This window comes from Sceloporus occidentalis, unplaced genomic scaffold, assembly GCF_023333645.1.
Source record: "Sceloporus occidentalis isolate IW3139 unplaced genomic scaffold, rSceOcc1.0.p SCAF_1, whole genome shotgun sequence".
NCBI lineage: Eukaryota > Metazoa > Chordata > Lepidosauria > Squamata > Phrynosomatidae > Sceloporus > Sceloporus occidentalis.
Window position 1 is genome coordinate 18,210,766 of NW_028316981.1, and position 6,794 is coordinate 18,217,559.

General features: G+C 37.7%; 1 long non-coding RNA gene across 3 annotated transcripts; it reads left to right on the forward strand.

The window, feature by feature from the left end:
- Positions 1–5,480: 5,480 nt before the first annotated feature.
- On the forward strand, positions 5,481–6,783 carry LOC149321020 (uncharacterized). Of its 3 annotated transcripts, none has more exons than XR_016277185.1 (5): positions 5,481–5,519; positions 5,626–5,685; positions 5,790–5,852; positions 5,940–6,014; positions 6,198–6,783. It is a non-coding gene; the product is annotated as an uncharacterized LOC149321020 (long non-coding RNA). The 3 variants fall into 3 exon arrangements; XR_016277161.1 differs by having other exon boundaries at positions 5,943–6,014; XR_016277192.1 differs by having other exon boundaries at positions 5,629–5,685; positions 5,943–6,014.
- Positions 6,784–6,794: the final 11 nt, after the last annotated feature.

Sequence of the window (6,794 nt, forward strand, 5' to 3'; positions counted from 1 at the left end):
CTCAAGCCCCAATGCTGTTAACCCATGAAGTGACAAGAAAGTACGATGCCACTTGGTTGCAAACCTCTGTGCAGATCCCGTCACTTGAGTGTGAAGCCCACAAGGTGGGCATGACCCTTGCTATATTCACACACAAGGCCCTTTAATAGGACATCTTGACAAAATGCAAGCCTATAACTAATATTGCCATCCCTCCCACACCTTTTCCTGTATGGTTTTTAAAACCTTTGCCTGCTGAAGAAGCCAGGGGTGCTCAGAAAGCACCACTGTATTTTGTGCATTTGGGTTGGCTGAATAAAGGCATCACTATTTTGTGGATTTGAGGCGCTATTGTACTATGCTTTATTTATGGCAAACATGGCTACCCCCCCCCCCCCAATACATTTTCAGGTTATTTGTATAGGACATAAGTAGTATATAGGGGTAGCTCCTGTCAAAAAGTGATTTATGACCCTTTGGCCCCGCCCCCTAGAATGATTTATGACCCTTTAGCCCCACCCCTGACCACACCCCCTAGAATGATTAATGACCCTTTGGCCCCGCCCATGAATCCTCCCGCCAAGAATGATTAATGACCCTTTAGCCAGGCCCCTGACCATGCCCCAAGAATGATTTATGACCCTTTGGCCCCTCCCTTGACCCCTCCCCTGACCCAGGGGTTCCCATTCACCCCCGCCCTTGAGGGCACGTGCCCCCCCGACCAATGGTTTGATCTCAGGAGAGCCACGTGGTCCGCGCTAGCCAACCAGAAGGCTGGCAGAAGAGAGCTGTAGCCCGTATCGAGAAGTGGCCATTTTATGCATGCCCAGACACGTTCTGCGGAGGCAGCATGGAGACGCCGAGCACCCCACAGCGTTTGGCTAAACCTTCTACAAGCCGGAGAATCAAACCCGCCAGAATAACATCCTGGCCAAATTACCGCAGGCCTGTGGGCTTTAGTGACCCTCCCGTACCCTGGAATATTCGTCCTAAAAAGGAATCCAAAGAGCCCGAAAAGACACTCAACATTATGGATTTCATTGACGATTCCTCAGAACTCGAGTGTGATTGCGGTTGCAATTTAAAATCCATTCTCCAGAAGAAGGAGAAGAAGGAAGATCCCGACACTCCACAGAGCCCTGATGAACCGGATGGTGCAGGCCTTACGAAACCCGCCGCTCAGATGGAAGAGGCCATGGAAGCGGGAGATCGCGACCCACCCATACCCTTGAGTATGGCTGACAAAGAGAATTGTGCACCAGAGGAATATTCCCAAAGGTGGCATGCTGGTTTGGACTCAGAGAAGGCTACCAGGCAGGTAAAAACCCAAACCTTTTTTTAAAGTGGGGCTTCATGGATGGAGATCAAAATCAATAATGATTGTTTTTAAATTACAGAGGCCTGGAAGAAACAGCTGTCAAGATGTTGCAAAATACATCGAAGGTCCTTGTAATATAAGTTTGCAGCCTACTACTGAATCTGCAGACATCCGAATGCAAAGCCTGGAACCTGCACCGTTCATCAAAAGATGGTGGACTATGAAAACTATCTCTAGAAGCGTTATTTTTGTGGTTATAAGAAAATTCGTCGATGCACAATTAGGAAAAAATTGTTCTGCTTGTAAATCTGCTGCACAGCAATCGTTAGAATTCCACTCCTGTTTAAAAAGGGATAAAAAGATTCTTTCTAAATATGTGAGAGAGATATGCTGTAAAATCTGCTTTAAAAATTTAATACACATGATCATTGTAGTATCCTACAGTTTAAATCACATGATCTTGACAAAAAAAGGTATTGATTCTATATTAAATACTGTTTTGATTTTAAGTAAATCTGAAAATGCTATTGATGTCTTAAAAGCATTATTGAAGCCTTCAGACAAATCAATATTAAAATATGTAGAAACTGTAATTAAACAAAGACATCTTTCTATGATTTGTAAAGAATAAATTCTTATGTCTTGAAATAAAAGTCTTGAAATAAATGCCTTTTTGAAACCACATTGCAATTTCGCCTCATGTATGTGGCATGGGTGGTCAGATCTGTTTTTGGAGATAAGATTTCCAAACAGAATGGATTTGTCATTTGAGATTAAATGAGGTTTGCCCGGTATGTGTTTGTACGATAAATCGCAAGGAAGGACGTGCAAGAATCTTGACCATTTCGAACAGACCCTCTTAAATTTATGGCAGGATCTGTGTTTTGGGACACCTGTTTTTTGTGAAGAGAAGTTCAGCAGAAGGGCATCAAAAGCCTTTTAATTAAAAGAATTAAAGCTAGCAAACCTGCAAATAAAACCTTTTGCAGGGAGTCAAATGCTTAGAGAATTTTGCTCTATGAAGAAAACTGTTATTCTACAAACTGAGCTGAACCACACCTTTCTGGCTGGCTGTGTTAAAATATTTTGTCTCTCTACTCTGCGTGTGTGTTTGTGGTTTCAATGAGGACTGTGTGCCTCATAATTTCTAATCCACAAATACTGCTTATGAATGCCTGCAATAATAACTTTATTAGAAATGTGGTTGTAAAACAAGACATATTTAAAATCTTTCTAAAAATTAGGAACTAATTGTTTCTCACTGGCAAGATCTCCTTGAAGCAGCCTCAGGTGGCTGGAAAATGATTTTGGAAGCTGGTTTTATTGACATCTAGGAACATTTTAGAATGCATTGTTAATTCTTTATTACAGACCCCTAAGTTTTGCAGGGAAGGAGGCCATAGGTTGCAAATGTCATCAGAGTCACAAATAAAGAATATTTCTTTAGTCCTATGAAATAAAGGTTTTGCTTGTGTGTGGGTGATAATTTCTAATCCACAAGTACTATTTATGAATGCCTGTTAATTAGAATTATTAGAAATCTAAACCATTTAAAGGTTTAGAAAAGAAGTCATATTTCAATACTTCCAAAACCTTTGAACTAATGCCATCAGATGTTCATAATAACAGCCATAAATTTAATGAAAAGGGGTCATTCTTCCTGCAACTATGGACTATATTCTACCAAATCTGCAAAATATTACAGAAGCTAACTAAATCTGAACACGCAAATTATGTTTGGAAATGTCTGTTGAAACATTCAGACAAGGCAATTTTACAATATGTACAATCTGAAATAAAAACCTATTTCTATGATTTGTAAAGAATAAATTCTTATGTCTTGAAATAAAAGTCTTGAAATAAATGCCTTTTTGAAACCACATTGCAATTTCGCCTCATGTATGTGGCATGGGTGGTCAGATCTGTTTTTGGAGATAAGATTTCCAAACAGAATGGATTTGTCATTTGAGATTAAATGAGGTTTGCCCGGTATGTGTTTGTACAATAAATCGCAAGGAAGGACGTGCAAGAATCTTGACCATTTCGAACAGACCCTCTTAAATTTATGGCAGGATCTGTGTTTTGGGACACCTGTTTTTTGTGAAGAGAAGTTCAGCAGAAGGAACAATCTTCCAACTCTATGATTCTATGATTCTATGATTCTAAGTTTTATAAAAGGTGTCCATGCAGTAACTCTAAAATATAGACAGGCCCTGTTTGTGTTTCTCTACTATATGTATGTGTTTCACTAAAATTCATTAATGTGTTTCATAAAAATTAAGTCTGCAAAGATACTTTGCCCCCCTCTGTGTGTGTGTGTGTGTGTGTTTCTTTTCTGTTAAGCTTCCTTTTGGTCAGCACACTCTATCTGTCTCTATTAACAGAGGGGTCTGGGAGGGGAAAAATTCCCCTCCTACCCTCTGCCTTATATGTTTGCATGCTTTAACCCTCAACTAAAATACACAAGTCTGAATTTATTTTCTATGTATTACAAGCCTTCCTGTCTCTTCTAGCTATCTCAGATTCTGATTTTATACAATGTCTTTTTCTGAGCTCTACAGTCCTCAACTGGCACTTTGTGTGTGCTTAGTCAGTGACACTGTCTCAGCCTTCTTGTCCCTTCTTCCACTTGTATGTTGTTTTTACATCCTTCTCTGACAAGCACAGTCTATCTGTCTATATCAAAAGAGGGGCTTGTGAAGGAGTGAACCCTTCCTCCTCTCATCTTTGCTAATTAGTGTGTGTAACTTGCTCCTTGTTTAAATCATTATTATTTGTGTGTGTGTGTGTGTGTTCATGCATTAACACTGTGCATATATATATATATTCATTTATTTTCTGATTTAAGGAATGTTTTTAAAGTGCAATGTATTTTATTTAAATATTTCATTTAAAGGTTTTAAATCACATGGCCCATGCTGATTGAAATGAAAATGTTGCCCTTACACATTCAATATTAGACAGTTTGAAAAATAAAATATAGTGAGGGTGTGTTCATTCATTGTCTTCTGATCTAAGTGCCCCTCATCTGTGTGTGTGTGTAAAAATAATTTTCTTTTACTCTCTGCTTATTTAAGAGTTGCTTTTAAAGTGCAATGTATTTCATTTAAATTAAGTGTTATTTTGTATACGGATATTTTTGCCTAGTTAACATGAACTTTTCTTGATTCTCTGATTTTTGCATTCTGTGTGTTTTTTCTGAGCTTTACAGTCCTCAACTAGCACTCTGTGTGTGCTTAGACAGAGTGACACTGTCTCAGCCTTTTTGTCTCTTCCTCCATTTGAATGTTGTTTTTGCATTCTGTGTGTATGTTATTCTTGTTAAAAATTTATAAAATGTGTTCTTTTATTAACTCTGTGCATATTTATATTTATTTTCATTTATTTTCTGATTTAAGGGATGCTTTTAAAATTAAGCATTCAAAGAGTTTTTCTTTTTCTTCTTCTTCTTCTTCTTCTTCTTTTTTTTTTTTTTGCAAAGGAACAATGGTTTTATGAGAGATACACACCACCGGCTGTTGGACCAAATTCACCACAAACACACATTCTTTGTTTTTTACAAAATGACACTGCGCATGAACCCTGGATGTGTACTAACATGTCTGAACATGTTACCCTGAAGATAAGAGTGCATCATTTTTCCAGGGTATGCCCCCAGGATATGTCCTTGTACATTCAGTGGGACACTACATTGTTTCTTTGCACTACTGTTTGTAAAAATGTTGTATATGCTTTTCAGATTTATCTCAAAGCTTCTGAGACATATATTTTGAAACAAACACCATGGCATCATCTAAACAAACAGGTAAAGAGGTTTTCTTTTAGGGTTAACCTTGGAAAATAACAGAGGCTCCAAGATGTGTCTGATGCTAAACTGCACCCCTCCTTTCCTATTAGGAATGGCTGCTCAATATGTGGATAGTGATGATTCTGATTTCGGTAAGTTATATTTATATATTTTATAGGAGGAGGGTTAAGGTGTATTATAAAGAACTTACTAATGTGCATCAGTTCTTGCAGCAGGCACCTCTAAACTTAAGTACACCATGAAACCAAGTGAAAAGAAAATTAAATGATTCTGGTGCGTGTTTTTGAAGACTTTCATATATTTCATTTAAAGGTTTAGTTAACATTATTATTATTATTATTATTATTATTATCCTAGTTCTTTCAGAAGTTATGGACAAGACCTTGAGGGCTGAAAATCAAAGAAAGGTTTTTTGTGAGTATGGGCATTTAAGAATATGATATGTATAGTCTCTGAAAGGTCTATGTAATTGCATTATTATTATTATTATTATTAATATTTATTTCCCATTCTTTTTCAGCAGGCAGCTCTAAGCCCAAGTTCTTGACGGCAAGTGAACAGGGAGATTTGAAGAATGCAGGTGGGTGTGTGTTTAAGAATATGGTATGTATAGTGTCTGAAAGGTCTGGTTCATTGCATTATTATTATTATTATTATTAATATTTATTTTCCATTCTTTTTCAGCAGGCAGCTCTAAACTTAAGGACACCATTAGGACAAGTGAACAGAGAGATCTGAAGAACGCAGGTGTGTGTGCGTTTAAGAATATGATATGTATAGTGCTTATAATGTCTAGTTCATTGCATTATTTATTTATTTCCCTTGCTCTTTCAGCAGGCAGCTCAAAGATTCTGGACAAGAACCCCATTGAAACTCTGACACCAAGTGGAAAGAAAAGAAAGATTTTTGGTGAGTATGTGCATTTAAAATCATTATTACTGTACTTGAAATGCCCAATATTACTTTTACAGGAAAAGATATAATGAGGGAAAAACACCATTTAAATGGTTGCTCTTTCCATGTTTGAATACAGTGTGTGCTACAAATGGAGTAGGGACCCTATTTACTGATTCCTTTCTTCTTCTTCTTTAGACAATAAAGTTCAAAAGGGAGAAGACCCTGAGAGCAGACCTCCCAAGAGACAAAAACATGATGAGGATCTTCTTGAAGAATTTGCTTTCAAGTACAAGACAATATCTGACTGTTTTATTCATTTACAAAGAGCCGCACAGCAAATGCGGATACATCGTGACACGTTGAATAGGCTTGCAGCTAATTCACAGTGTACACGTGCAGATCTGGAGGCTATTGTGAAGGCCATTAAAAAATACTGTAACTGTGTGGTCTGTGGTGACACACCCTTTGAAAATGTTCAAGTAGGTGGGGGAAGTTCTCATTGTCAAAAGGGCAGAAAAAGAAAAAAGTCTATCAAGGAAATGATGTATTGGAGAAAAAGAGCTATTAAAATATTAAACAGGGCAAGAAAGACACTTGTTACATTCACCTTTTGTAACTCTTCAGGGTAAAAGCTTCCAACAACAGGCTCCTCAAGATAATCTTTCAGCAGGTACACAGGTCTCTTTGCAGTTAGGATGACCTGGTCAATAATAAATACTTCTGTGGTGAAATTCTGTTCATATCCTTTGGCAAATATGCCCTTGCTTTTAGAAACCCTCACATGGTCTCCTT